Source organism: Molothrus ater, chromosome 17 (genome assembly GCF_012460135.2).
Source record: "Molothrus ater isolate BHLD 08-10-18 breed brown headed cowbird chromosome 17, BPBGC_Mater_1.1, whole genome shotgun sequence".
Classification (NCBI taxonomy): domain Eukaryota; kingdom Metazoa; phylum Chordata; class Aves; order Passeriformes; family Icteridae; genus Molothrus; species Molothrus ater.
In genome coordinates, this window is record NC_050494.2 from 15,341,055 (window position 1) to 15,352,511 (window position 11,457).

The 11,457-nt window shown below is 50.6% G+C and overlaps 2 long non-coding RNA genes across 2 annotated transcripts; both read left to right on the forward strand.

The window, feature by feature from the left end:
* The first annotated feature begins 420 nt into the window (after window positions 1-420).
* On the forward strand, window positions 421-1,380 carry LOC118694430 (uncharacterized). Its single transcript, XR_004981435.2, has 5 exons — window positions 421-679; window positions 754-795; window positions 886-1,053; window positions 1,137-1,217; window positions 1,295-1,380. It is a non-coding gene; the product is annotated as an uncharacterized LOC118694430 (long non-coding RNA).
* A 214-nt stretch (window positions 1,381-1,594) lies between these two features.
* LOC129046865 (uncharacterized) lies at window positions 1,595-5,650 on the forward strand. Its single transcript, XR_008508667.1, has 9 exons — window positions 1,595-2,396; window positions 2,474-2,501; window positions 2,588-2,755; window positions 2,839-2,919; window positions 2,997-4,063; window positions 4,142-4,169; window positions 4,257-4,424; window positions 4,508-4,588; window positions 4,666-5,650. It is a non-coding gene; the product is annotated as an uncharacterized LOC129046865 (long non-coding RNA).
* Window positions 5,651-11,457: the final 5,807 nt, after the last annotated feature.

Consider the following 11,457-nt stretch of genomic DNA (forward strand, 5'->3'; position numbering starts at 1 on the left):
TAGCTGACCGAGAGGCTAACAGGCGGTCACAGGGCCCTCTGAGGCAGACTCATTTCAGGTACAACGTGGATCCTCATCACCGATCATCCAAAAGATAAGTCAGAGTCACAGCCTGGAGATGGGACAATGGGAGAGTAGCGGGTTGGGAGTTCCTGGGACAGATTTAAAAAATAGCAGAGGGAAAAGCAATCTCTCCAAGGGGCCTCTTAGGACAGCTGAAGGGAGAGGTTCTACTTTTGATGGCAGCTTTCAGGCGGGCAGTGCAGAACAGTTCCGGTCCACGTCGTGTTGTCCGGCGTACCGTGTTACCTAGTGTGTCTTTGGGGTCCCTTTTGCCTTTTCCCCTCGAGACCCTCACCACAAGCATAATGTGTTGTGTTTGTTCGTCCCCCTGTTTGTCACGTTCTGTGTCACGGGTGTCCGCACATATTTGTGCCGGAGCTGCTCTGCCCTGCCCTGCTGCATAGCCTGCTGCAAGAGAACAAGTCCCAGGGACTTGCAGTTTGTGGGGTGTTGCCAGACTCTAGATGATATTCCTAGATAGACACAAGATGTTTGGAGCTGTGAAGTCATCCTGCAGCCCTTTGACTTTTGTCCTTGCTTTCTTTCAGATGCAGAAGGATAAAATCCAGGGCAAAATCCATCCACCCATCCCGAGTGAGGAGGTTCCCCTGGGCAGGTCAGTCACCGTTTGTCTCTGCAGGGGGAGTGTCAAGTGTGACTCTGTTTCAGCTCTGTTCTTTTTCTTTTTAGGAGGTAAAGCTGGATATCAGCAGTCAAGATGAGGTGGGCAAGGTGAGCATTGAGTAGCTCACCTTGTTGTTAATGCTCCAGTCTCACTTTCCAGTGCAACTCTAAGTATCCGTTCCTGTTTCTGTGCTTTAGGCAATCAACTTGGAGTATGCTGAGCCCCCGTCACCCACCGGCCTACGCACCGGGTGCCCCACTCTCCCGAGCCCTGCGGAAGAATCACGGGACTCGTTGATGAAGCCTCTGCCTTTTCTATTTAAAAGTGTCACCAGGGTAGCCTTGGGCACTGGATGAGGAGTCGCGGTGAGTCGGGGAAGTAGGGAGGCGGAGCTAGGGTCTGCTTAGGTTTCAGCAATTCCACATCACCTCGTCTCCTTTTACCCCAGGCTTACCCCGTGACAATGGCATCAGCCTCCGAGGGCGGCCGAAGGGTGCGGCCCCAGGAGCCGGGCATTCTTAGGAGAACGGTGAGTCGCAGAATTGTTGGGTTTTGGCCAGTGTGCTGCATTGATCATGCATTAATATTTGCATTTCTTTCATGTAGCTGACTAAGAAACAACAGGAAGTTGTTGAACAACAGTGCCAGCAGGAACTTCCCAGATGTTGAGGCAGCCTTCTGTTGCACCTGACACAGACCTGCATCCCCAGTTTCATGAGAGATAAGTAGAGGGGTACAACCCACAGAGGGGATGAAAGCGGGGTGCAGGGTAGGGACCCACCGGGAGGGATTTTTGAGTCTCCTTTGGAAATGGGGGTGTCCACGAAGTGGCCCCTTAGGCTCCATAAAAGCAAAGCCTGACTTGTGATCACAGTGCTGAGGTGCGCAGGGCAGAGGAGTCCTGGTGTGTATCATGTCACTTGTCTTTTGTGTATTATGTGTGTTTGGATATGTCATGTCCTTTACCTTAGGCCTTTGAGAGGCCTGTCAGAAACCTTGGCATCATTGTTAGCATCTGTGATCTCTGCATTTCTTGGCCTGGCACCAATGCCATAGACCTTTCGCCTCAGGAGCTCAGACAGGCATCAGACTCTCTTGTCTCTTTAGAAGCATCCGGTCAGATGTCTTTTCAGGTCTTGATCTGAGCTGTATGGACAGCTCTGCCCCGCCAGGATCCATTATGGCGGACTAGGACTCGAAAGAATATGAGGGCAGGTAGAGGCTTCTGGCCGTAGGATTCTCGGGCATCCATCTTTGCAGTTCTTGGACTAAATCATTCAGTTAGCATCTTGTTCCTCCAGGTTTCTCTGAGCCTCATCAGCTCACCATCGGTCTCACCTCGGTCATCACCTTTTGCATTCTCTCAGTCCTCGCAGCCATTTTCCTTGCGAGGAGATTTCTGTCCGTGTCGTGTCCCCGTTGGCTGTCACGTCCCGTCTCGTGTAATGGGTGTCTGCACACATTTGTGCCGGAGCTGCTCTGCCCTGCCGCATAGCCTGGTGCAATAGGAGAAGTCCCGGGGACTTGAAGATTGTAATGTGGGGTGTAGTTGGACTCTAGGTGGGATTTGTAGATGGACACAGGATATCTGGAGCTCTTAAGTTATCCTGCAACAGTTTGACTCTTGTCCTAACTTTTTTTTCAGATTCAGATGGATTAAATGTGTGCCAGAGGGCCCCATCCCGGGTGAGGGGTTTCCCCCGAGCAGGTGAGGCACCATTGTCTCTGCAGCAGAAGTGTATGTGGTGACTCTGTTACAGCTCTGTTCTTTGTCTTTCTTTTTAGGAAGTAAGTCTGGATACCAGCAGTCAAGGTGAGCAGTGGAGAGAAGTAGCTGTTATTGCTCAGGTCTCAGTTTCTGGTGTGCTCTAAGCTTCCATTCTCTTTTTTGTGATTTAGGCAATCCACTGGGAGCCTGTCAAGCCCCCGTCACCAGCCAGCCGATGCACCGGGTTCCCTGCACGTGTGAGCCCTGTGGATGCATTACAGGACCTGGTGATGAAGCCCTGAACTCTTCTATTTCAAGGTGCCATCCAGGTGGCCTTCAGCAGCTGCCAAGGAGTTGCGGTGAGTCGGGGATGTAGGGAGGAGGAGCGAGGGTCCCCTCAGGTTTTAGCCATGCCCAATCACCTCATCTCCTCTTAACCCAGGCACCCCCTGTGATGACGGCCTCGGTCTCCGAGTGTGCCCGAAGCATGCGGCCCGAGCAGCTGAGCGTTCTTAGGAGCATGGTGAGTAGCAGACTTGTGGGGTTTTGGCCCATGGGCTGCCAAGATCAGGCACTGATGTTTGGTTTTCTGTAATACAGTTCTGAGAGACAACAGCCCGGTGCCAGCAGGACCTTCCCAGCTGACGAAGCGGCCTTTCTTCACACCTGAGACCGGCATCCCCAGCTGTGCGAGAGATAAGTAGAGGGCCACGACCCACAGAGGGGATGAAAGCAGGGTGCTGGGTCGGGAATTACTGGGAGGGGTTTTTCAGTCCGCTTTGGAGGTGGGGGTGTCCACGAAGTGGCCCCTTAGGCCCCATAAAAGCAAAGCCTGACTTTTGATCACAGTGCTGATGTGCGCAGGGCAGAGGAGTCCCGGTGTGTATCGTGTCACTTTTCTTTTGTGTATTATGTGTTGTTTGGATATGTCATGTCTTTTACCTTAGGCCTTGGAGGGGCCTGTCAGAAACCCTGCCATCATTGTTAGCATCTGTGATCTCTGCATTCTTGACCTGGCAGCCAAGCCATGGAACTTTGGCTCGGGAGCTCAGGCATCAGACTCTCTTGTCTCTTTAGAAGCATCTGGTCAGATGTCTTTTCAGGTCTTGTTCTGAGCTGTATGGACAGCTCTGCCCCGCCAGGATCCATTATGGCGGAGTAGGACTCGAAAGAATGTGAGGGCAGGTAGAGGCTTCTGGCTGTAGGATTCTCGGGCATCCATCTTTGCAGTTCTTGGACTAAATCATTCGGTTAGCATCTTGTTCCTCCAGGTTTCTCTGAGCCTCATCAGCTCACCCTCGGTCATCTCCTTTTGCATTCTCTCAGTCCTCGCAGCCATTTTCCTTGCCAGGAGATTTCTGTCCGTGTCGTGTCCCCGTTGTCTGTCACGTCCTGTCCTGTGTCACGGGTGTCAGCACACATTTGTGCCGGGGCTGCTCTCCCCCTCCGCATAGCCTGGTGCAATAGGAGAAGTCCCGGGGACTTGAAGATTGTAATGTGGGGTGTAGTTGGACTCTAGGTGGGATTTGTAGATGGACACAGGATATCTGGAGCTCTTAAGTTATCCTGCAACAGTTTGACTCTTGTCCTAACTTTTTTTTCAGATTCAGATGGATTAAATGTGTGCCAGAGGGCCCCATCCCGGGTGAGGGGTTTCCCCCGAGCAGGTGAGGCACCATTTGTCTCTGCAGCAGAAGTGTATGTGGTGACTCTGTTACAGCTCTGTTCTTTGTCTTTCTTTTTAGGAAGTAAATCTGTATACCAGCAGTCAAGGTGAGCAGTGGAGAGATGTAGCTGTTATTGGTCTGGTCTCAGTTTCTGGTGCTGCTCTAAGCTTCCATTCTCTTTTTTGTGATTTAGGCAATCCACTCGGAGCCTGCCAAGCCCCCGTCACCAGCCGGCCGACGCACCGGGTTCCCTGCACATGTGAGCCCTGTGGATGCGTTACAGGACCTGGTGATGAAGCCCTGAACTCTTCTATTTCAAGGTGCCATCCAGGTGGCCTTCAGCAGCTGCCAAGGAGTTGCGGTGAGTAGGGCAAGTAGGGAGGAGGAGCGAGGGTCCCCTCAGTTTTCAGCCATGCCCAATCACCTCATCTCCTCTTAACCCAGGCACCCCCTGGGACGATGGCCTCGGTCTCCGAGCGTGCCCGAAGCGTGCAGCACGCGGAGCTGAGCGTTCTTAGGAGCACGGTGAGTAGCAGACTTGTGGCGTTTTGGCCGAGGGGCTGCCAAGATCGGGCACTGATGTTTGGTTTTCTTTAATACAGCTGTCTGAGAGACACCAGCCTGGTGCCAGCAGGACCTTCCCAGCTGACGAGGTGGCCTTTCTTCACACCGGAGACCGACAGCACCAGCTGTGCGAGAGATAAGTAGAGGGCCACGACCCAGAGAGGGGATGAAAGTAGGGGGCTGGTTTGGGAATTACTGGGAGGGGTTTTTGAGTCCACTTTGGTGATAGGGGCTGTCCATGAGGCGACCCCTTAGGCCCCATAAAAGCAAAGCCTGACTTTTGATCACAGTGCTGAGGTGCGCAGGGCAGAGCAGTCCTGGTGTGTATCGTGTCCCTTGTCTTTTGTGTGTTATGTGTTGTTTGGATATGTCGTGTCCTTTACCTTAGGCCTTTGAGGGGCCTGTCAGACACCCTGGCATCATTGTTAGCATCTGCGATCTCTGCATTTCTTGGCCTGGAATCCAGGCCATAGAACTTTTGCCTCAGGAGCTCAGACAGGCATCAGACTCTCTTGTCTCTTTAGAAGCATCCGGTCAGATGTCTTTTCAGGTCTTGTTCTGAGCTGTATGGACAGCTCTGCCGTGCCAGGATCCATTATGGCGGACTAGGACTCGAAAGAATGTGAGGGCAGGTAGAGGCTTCTGGCTGTAGGATTCTCGGGCATCCATCTTTGCAGTTTTTGGACTAAATCATTCAGTTTAGCATCCTCTTCCTCCAGGTTTCTCTGAGCCTCATCAGCTCGCCATCGGTCTTACCTCAGTCATCTAATTTTCTGTCCTTGTGCTCCTTGCAGTCATGCTTCTTGTCTCGAGATTTCTGTCCGTGTTGTGTCCCCGTTGGCTGTCACGTCCTGTCCTGTGTCACGGGTGTCAGCACACGTTTGTGCCGGAGCTGCTCTGCCCTGCCGCATAGCCTGGTGCAATAGGAGAAGTCCAGGGGACTTGGAGTTTGTAATGTGGGCTGTAGTTGGACTCTAGGTGGGATTTGTAGATGGACACAGGATATCTGGAGCTCTTAAGTTATCCTGCAACAGTTTGACTCTTGTCCTAACTTTCTTTCAGATGCAGAAGGATAAAATCCAGGGCAGAGCCCCCCATCCCAGGTGCGGGGATTGCCCCGAGCAGGTCAGTCACTGTTTGTCTCTGCAGAGGAAGCATAAATGGTGGCTGTTACAGCATTGTTCTTTGTCTCTCTTTTTAGGAGGTCAATGCTGAGAGCAGCAGTCAAGGCCGAGTGGGCGAGGTGAGCATTGAATAGCATACAGAAGCAGTTGTTATTGCTGATGTCTCAGTTTTAGTGCAGCTCTAAGCATCTCCTCTTGTTTTTTTATTTTAGGTGGTCCACTTGCCATCTCTCCTGGCCGAGCATGCCTATGCCAGGTGGGTGAGAGCTTAAGGTATCGGTGTGGCATCCTTGTCAGATTTGGGAGGTTGTGTTTTCACAGTATCTCAGCATCCTTTTCCGCTTTGTTTCATTGCAGGTGCTGTCGCTGCCCTAGGCACGCCAAGGAACGGAGGAGGGCAGGTGAGTAGGAGTTTAGGCAGGCTGACTCCTAGGTGAGCGTTACACAGCAGCCTGCTAAGCGTGTCCCTTTTCTCTTTGCAGGTCTCTTCCGGGCACCGTCTGGAGTCAAATCAAGATTTGAGGTGAGCCGTGGCAGCGGTGCGGAGGAGTCCCGGGAATTACTGTTTTTGAGGGCAATAGTCAGGTTTTCTGTTTTGTCTTAGGTACCCTGAGGAGGCTCGTAGCCCAAGCTTGGAAATGGCAGCGCCGAAGCACACACGGAGAGCATCTCAACGTCCACGTCCGACCCAGCATGGATTTTGCCCGCTCCTCTTCTAAAAGCTAAGTGTTGGGGGCCAGTGGCTGGGAGAAGGGGAATAGCCTTTACTCTCACAGGAGGCAATTTGATGTCAGCTTAGTGGAGAGGTCTGTAGCGGGGCGGGCTCTCTGGAAGCAGAGGGAGAGGGTTTCCCCTCAGCGTTGCCAGAGCCTTTTCTGGGCAGGGCAGTTCCGACCCATCTCCACATCTTCGCGTACTTTGCGTCGTCCGCCTCTCTCGACTTGATGTCGTCAGGGATCTTTCCCCCGAGGAGCTCGCCTTCACGTCCGGAGGTACGGCCACGGTCACCCGGCAGTCGGCTTCCTTCTCTAGGCTCGCCGAGCCTCTTGAGCATCCTCTTAAGTGCTTTGGCACTAACTTGTTTTGACGAGTTACATTTCATCATCACTTGCCATTGTCATAGGGCTTCCTTTCCTTTGGCATCATCAGCCTCTGGCTCACCTTGGGCTATGCATCTCAGGTCCCTAAGGGGACAGTGCCAGGCAGTTGCCACTCGTCTCTGTGTTGTGTCATTTGTGTCTATGTTATGTTGTCTGTGTCTGTGTTATGTAGTCTGTGTCCGTCATCTTCCACGTCACAGGTCCTTGTTACGTCTCGACGCTTTATCGGCACTATTCTGTGCCACGTAGGCCATATTCTACTCACGTTCCTTTCTGGATATCCCTTATTCCAGCATCTTTACATTTTTACTCTTTGAGACAGGAAGGGACAAGATCCTCAAAGGGACAAAATGTTCTCATCCGTCTTCCTTCTCACTACCGGCTTTGGTAGTGCCTTTTTTTCCACGCCATTCTCTTGGACTTCCCGAGGGAGCATCTTACACCCTCCTCACGTGACCGCAGGAGTTTGATAGGTTCCATCCTCCCAAGGGGTATAGGGCTCAAGAATTCATCTTCCAGAGAGCTATCTCAAGTCCTGGCTTACATTGCATGTACCTATGTTGGCTTATACTGTATGTACTTACATTGTGTGTACCTGTGTTGGCTTATACTGTATGTACTTACATTGTGTGTACCTGTGTTGGCTTATACTGTATGTACTTACACTGTGTGTACCTGTGTTGGCTTACACTGTATGTACTTACACTGTGTGTACCTGTGTTGGCTTACACTGTATGTACTTACACTGTGTGTACTTACACTGTGTGTACCTATGCTGGCTTATACTGTATGTACTTGTACTGTATGTACTTACACTGTGTGTACCTATGCTGGCTTATACTGTATGTACTTATATTGTGTGTGCCTATGCTGGTTTATACTGTATGTACTTATACTGTATGTACTTATATTGCGTGTGCCTATGCTGGTTTATACTGTATGTACTTACACTGTACCACTTATGCTCGGAGCTGCCCTGCCCTGGCATGTAGTCACAGTTAGGTAGAAGAGTTTTAAAAACTTTACTGTTCATCTGTCTTTAATGGGGTTTTGGGTAGAAAATTTATTGGTCCAGAGCGGGGACAAGTCCTAGCTGTCAGATAGCCACTCATTGACCGCTTCCTGTTGTCTCACAGGTCCCCGAGGCTACCGATTTCCCGCGAATCTACCATTTGACGTCAAGGAGCGGCAGCCAGAAGAAGTGTGGAAGCGCGTTCTTCAGCGTCTCGAGTAAGGGCCACACCAAGCATGTAAACGGGAAGAGCGTGAGTGACAGCATATGTCTGTCTGCGTGTGTGAGCGCATGCTGACTGGATTTAACCTTGTGTGTGTGACTTTTGCCTTTCAGGTTTTTCAACTCATTTTTAAATTTAGAATAAAAAATCCCCAGCCGGGGTTTTTTTTTTTTTCCCCCCGGCTGGGTTTTTTTTTCCCCGGTCCCGGTCGGTCTGCGAGGCGACGTTCATCGCCAAAGTTTGGGCGCAGACCGTCCAGGGACCGGGGTTTTTGTCAGGCAGGAGGATATTTTTGGAGGCTCCCGGGAACCACGTTCCCGAGGAGGGGCGTGAGCGTGTGCCGAGGGTTAGCAGAGCAGTCGAGGTGTGATTTAGTGTGGGTTTGTGTGTAAGCTGAAGGAAGTGTGTGTGTGTTGAAGGGTTCTAGGGTTGTAACCTTGTATGACTTTTGCTTTTCAGGTTTTTCAACTCATTTTTAAATTTAGAATAAAAAATCCCCAGCCGGGGTTTTTTTTTTTTTTTTTCCCCCCCGGCTGGGTTTTTTTTTTCCCCGGTCCCGGTCGGTCTGCAAGGCGACGTTCATCGCCAAAGTTTGGGCGCGGACCCTCCAGGGACCGGGGTTTTTGTCAGGCAGGAGGATATTTTTGGAGGCTCCCGGGAACCACGTTCCCGAGGAGGGGCGTGAGTGTGTGCCGAGGGTTAGCAGAGCAGTCGAGGTGTGATTTAGTGTGGGTTTGTGTGTAAGCTGAAGGAAGTGTGTGTGTGTTGAAGGGTTCTAGGGTTGTCACCTTGTATGACTTTTGCTTTTCAGGTTTTTCAACTCATTTTTAAATTTAGAATAAAAAATCCCCAGCCGGGGGGTTTTTTTTTTTTTCCCCCCCGGCTGGGTTTTTTTTTCCCCGGTCCCGGTCGGTCTGCGAGGCGACGTTCATCGCCAAAGTTTGGGCGCGGACCCTCCAGGGACCGGGGTTTTTGTCAGGCAGGAGGATATTTTTGGAGGCTCCCGGGAACCACGTTCCCGAGGAGGGGCGTGAGTGTGTGCCGAGGGTTAGCAGAGCAGTCGAGGTGTGATTTAGTGTGGGTTTGTGTGTAAGCTGAAGGAAGTGTGTGTGTGTTGAAGGGTTCTAGGGTTGTAACCTTGTATGACTTTTGCTTTTCAGGTTTTTCAACTCATTTTTAAATTTAGAATAAAAAATCCCCAGCCGGGGGTTTTTTTTTTTTTTCCCCCCGGCTGGGTTTTTTTTTCCCCGGTCCCGGTCGGTCTGCGAGGCGACGTTCATCGCCAAAGTTTGGGCGTGGACCCTCCAGGGACCGGGGTTTTTGTCAGGCAGGAGGATATTTTTGGAGGCTCCCGGGAACCACGTTCCCGAGGAGCAATGATTGCTGGGGTGTAATTTAGCAGTTGTGATGGCAGCGATGTGAGTTTGTGTGTAATGTGACGGGGGTGTTAATGGTAGATGAGTGTTGTTTTCTGTGTGCTTTTGTTGCTTTGGGTGTCCTGTAACAATGAATCAACCTGTAATGAAAATAGAAAAAGGTTATCATCCTGTGTTAGTATGTGTTGTATTGCTCTGTATTGCATTTGCATTAACTGCTGTATTATTTTGCTGTATTATTTTGCTGTATTTTTTGCTGTATTTGCTGTATTGCATTTGTTGTAGCTGCTGCATTGCCCTGTATTGCTCTGTATGTAAACTAGACTTTTACCAGTGTGTCTTTGGATTGTATCTGCACTTGCATTTGTATATACTGTTTCCATGTATTTTGCTGATGTATAAATAAAAACATTATTTTAATAAAGTTGAGTCACCCCTAATAAAGATACCCCCTGCCCTTCCTTCCCCCACTGTGGCCCCTGTCCTTTTTTTGGTGTGGTTTTGTCATTTCTTTCCACTGCATTTCTTCCTTTTGATCCTCACTATACTGTTCTATTTCTAACTTAACTTCCATCTATCTCTAACCATTTGTTTCTGTTTTGTTTTTAACTGCCAATGTCAGTCTTCTCGCTTCTCTTTCTCTCCGTGTTCTCCTTTTCCTGGGTTTGTGTTTTTTGCTCTTAGTCTTTTCCTTTTTCACCCCACTCCTCAGTTTTCACTTTCACTCTACTCCTAACCACTTTCTTTTCCCTCTAACTCCTGTCCTTCTTCAGTTTTACCACCCTCCTTTTCCTGTCTCACTCTGTCTTCCTGTTTTATTTTCTTCTCTGTCTTCTTGTCAGTTCTCTGTCTTTTCCTCTCTCTCTTCTCCCTCTCTCTGTCTCACGCTGTCTCCTCTGTCTCTGTTCTCTCCTCTTCTTTCTCTGTCTTTGTCCTTGTTCTGTCCTCTATTCTCTGTCTTTTCTTCTCTCCCTCTGTTTTCCAACTCTTTTCTCTCTCCCTTTTTCTTTGTTTCTCTGTCTTTTCTCCTTGCTTCTCTCTCTCTTTGTGCTTCTCTCTGTCTTTTCTCTTTGCTTCTCTCTCTTTTCTCTCTTTTCTCTCTGCTTCTCTCTTTTCTCTCTGTTTTCTCTCTGCTTTCTCTCTGCTTCTCTCTCTTTTCTCTCTGCTTTCTCTCTCTTTTCTCTCTGCTTTCTCTCTCTTTTCTCTCTGCCTTCTCTCTCCTTCTCTCTCTTTTCTCTCTCCTTTTCTCTCACTTTTCTCTCTCCTCCTCTTTCTAGCTGTTTTCCTTTCTAGCTTTAGTTTAGTTTAAAAAAGCAGCAGTAGAAATTTCAGGCTCCCTGGGAGTAAAAGAAAAAAAATAATTTAAAAAAGCAAACCATTTACTCCCCGGGAGCCTGAAATTTCCTACTGCTGCACCGGACATATAGTTTTTCTTCTTTTTACTATATACAGTATATAGGGATCCCACCCCAGGTACCAGTAATCAGTAGCCATCAGCCAAACCCCGCCCCCGTGGCCGCCCCCCTCCCCAGACCCACCCCCTGCAAGCCAGCACGCCACCCACCCATAGAGAGTACGCTTACAGCACCCCCTGCCGTTTACTCCCGAGTACTGCATTCACAGCGCCACCTGGTGTTTGCCGGCCGGTACTGCATGCACAGCGCCACCTGGTGTTTGCCGGCCGGTACTGCATGCACAGCGCCACCTGGTGTTTGCCGGCCGGTACTGCATGCACAGCGCCCCCTGCCGTCTGCTTATCGGTACTGCATGCACAGCGCCCCCTGCCGTCTGCTTATCGGTACTGCATGCACAGCGCCCCCTGCCGTCTGCTTATCGGTACTGCATGCACAGCGCCCCCTGCCATCCCCAGCGCCACACTGCACCCGCGGCGCGCCCCCAATGACGTCATCAGCGCGACCCGCCCTAAAAAGGACCCCAGTGCACAGGCGTCCACACCAATCGCCTGATCGAAACGGCGCCACCCACCCCACGCCC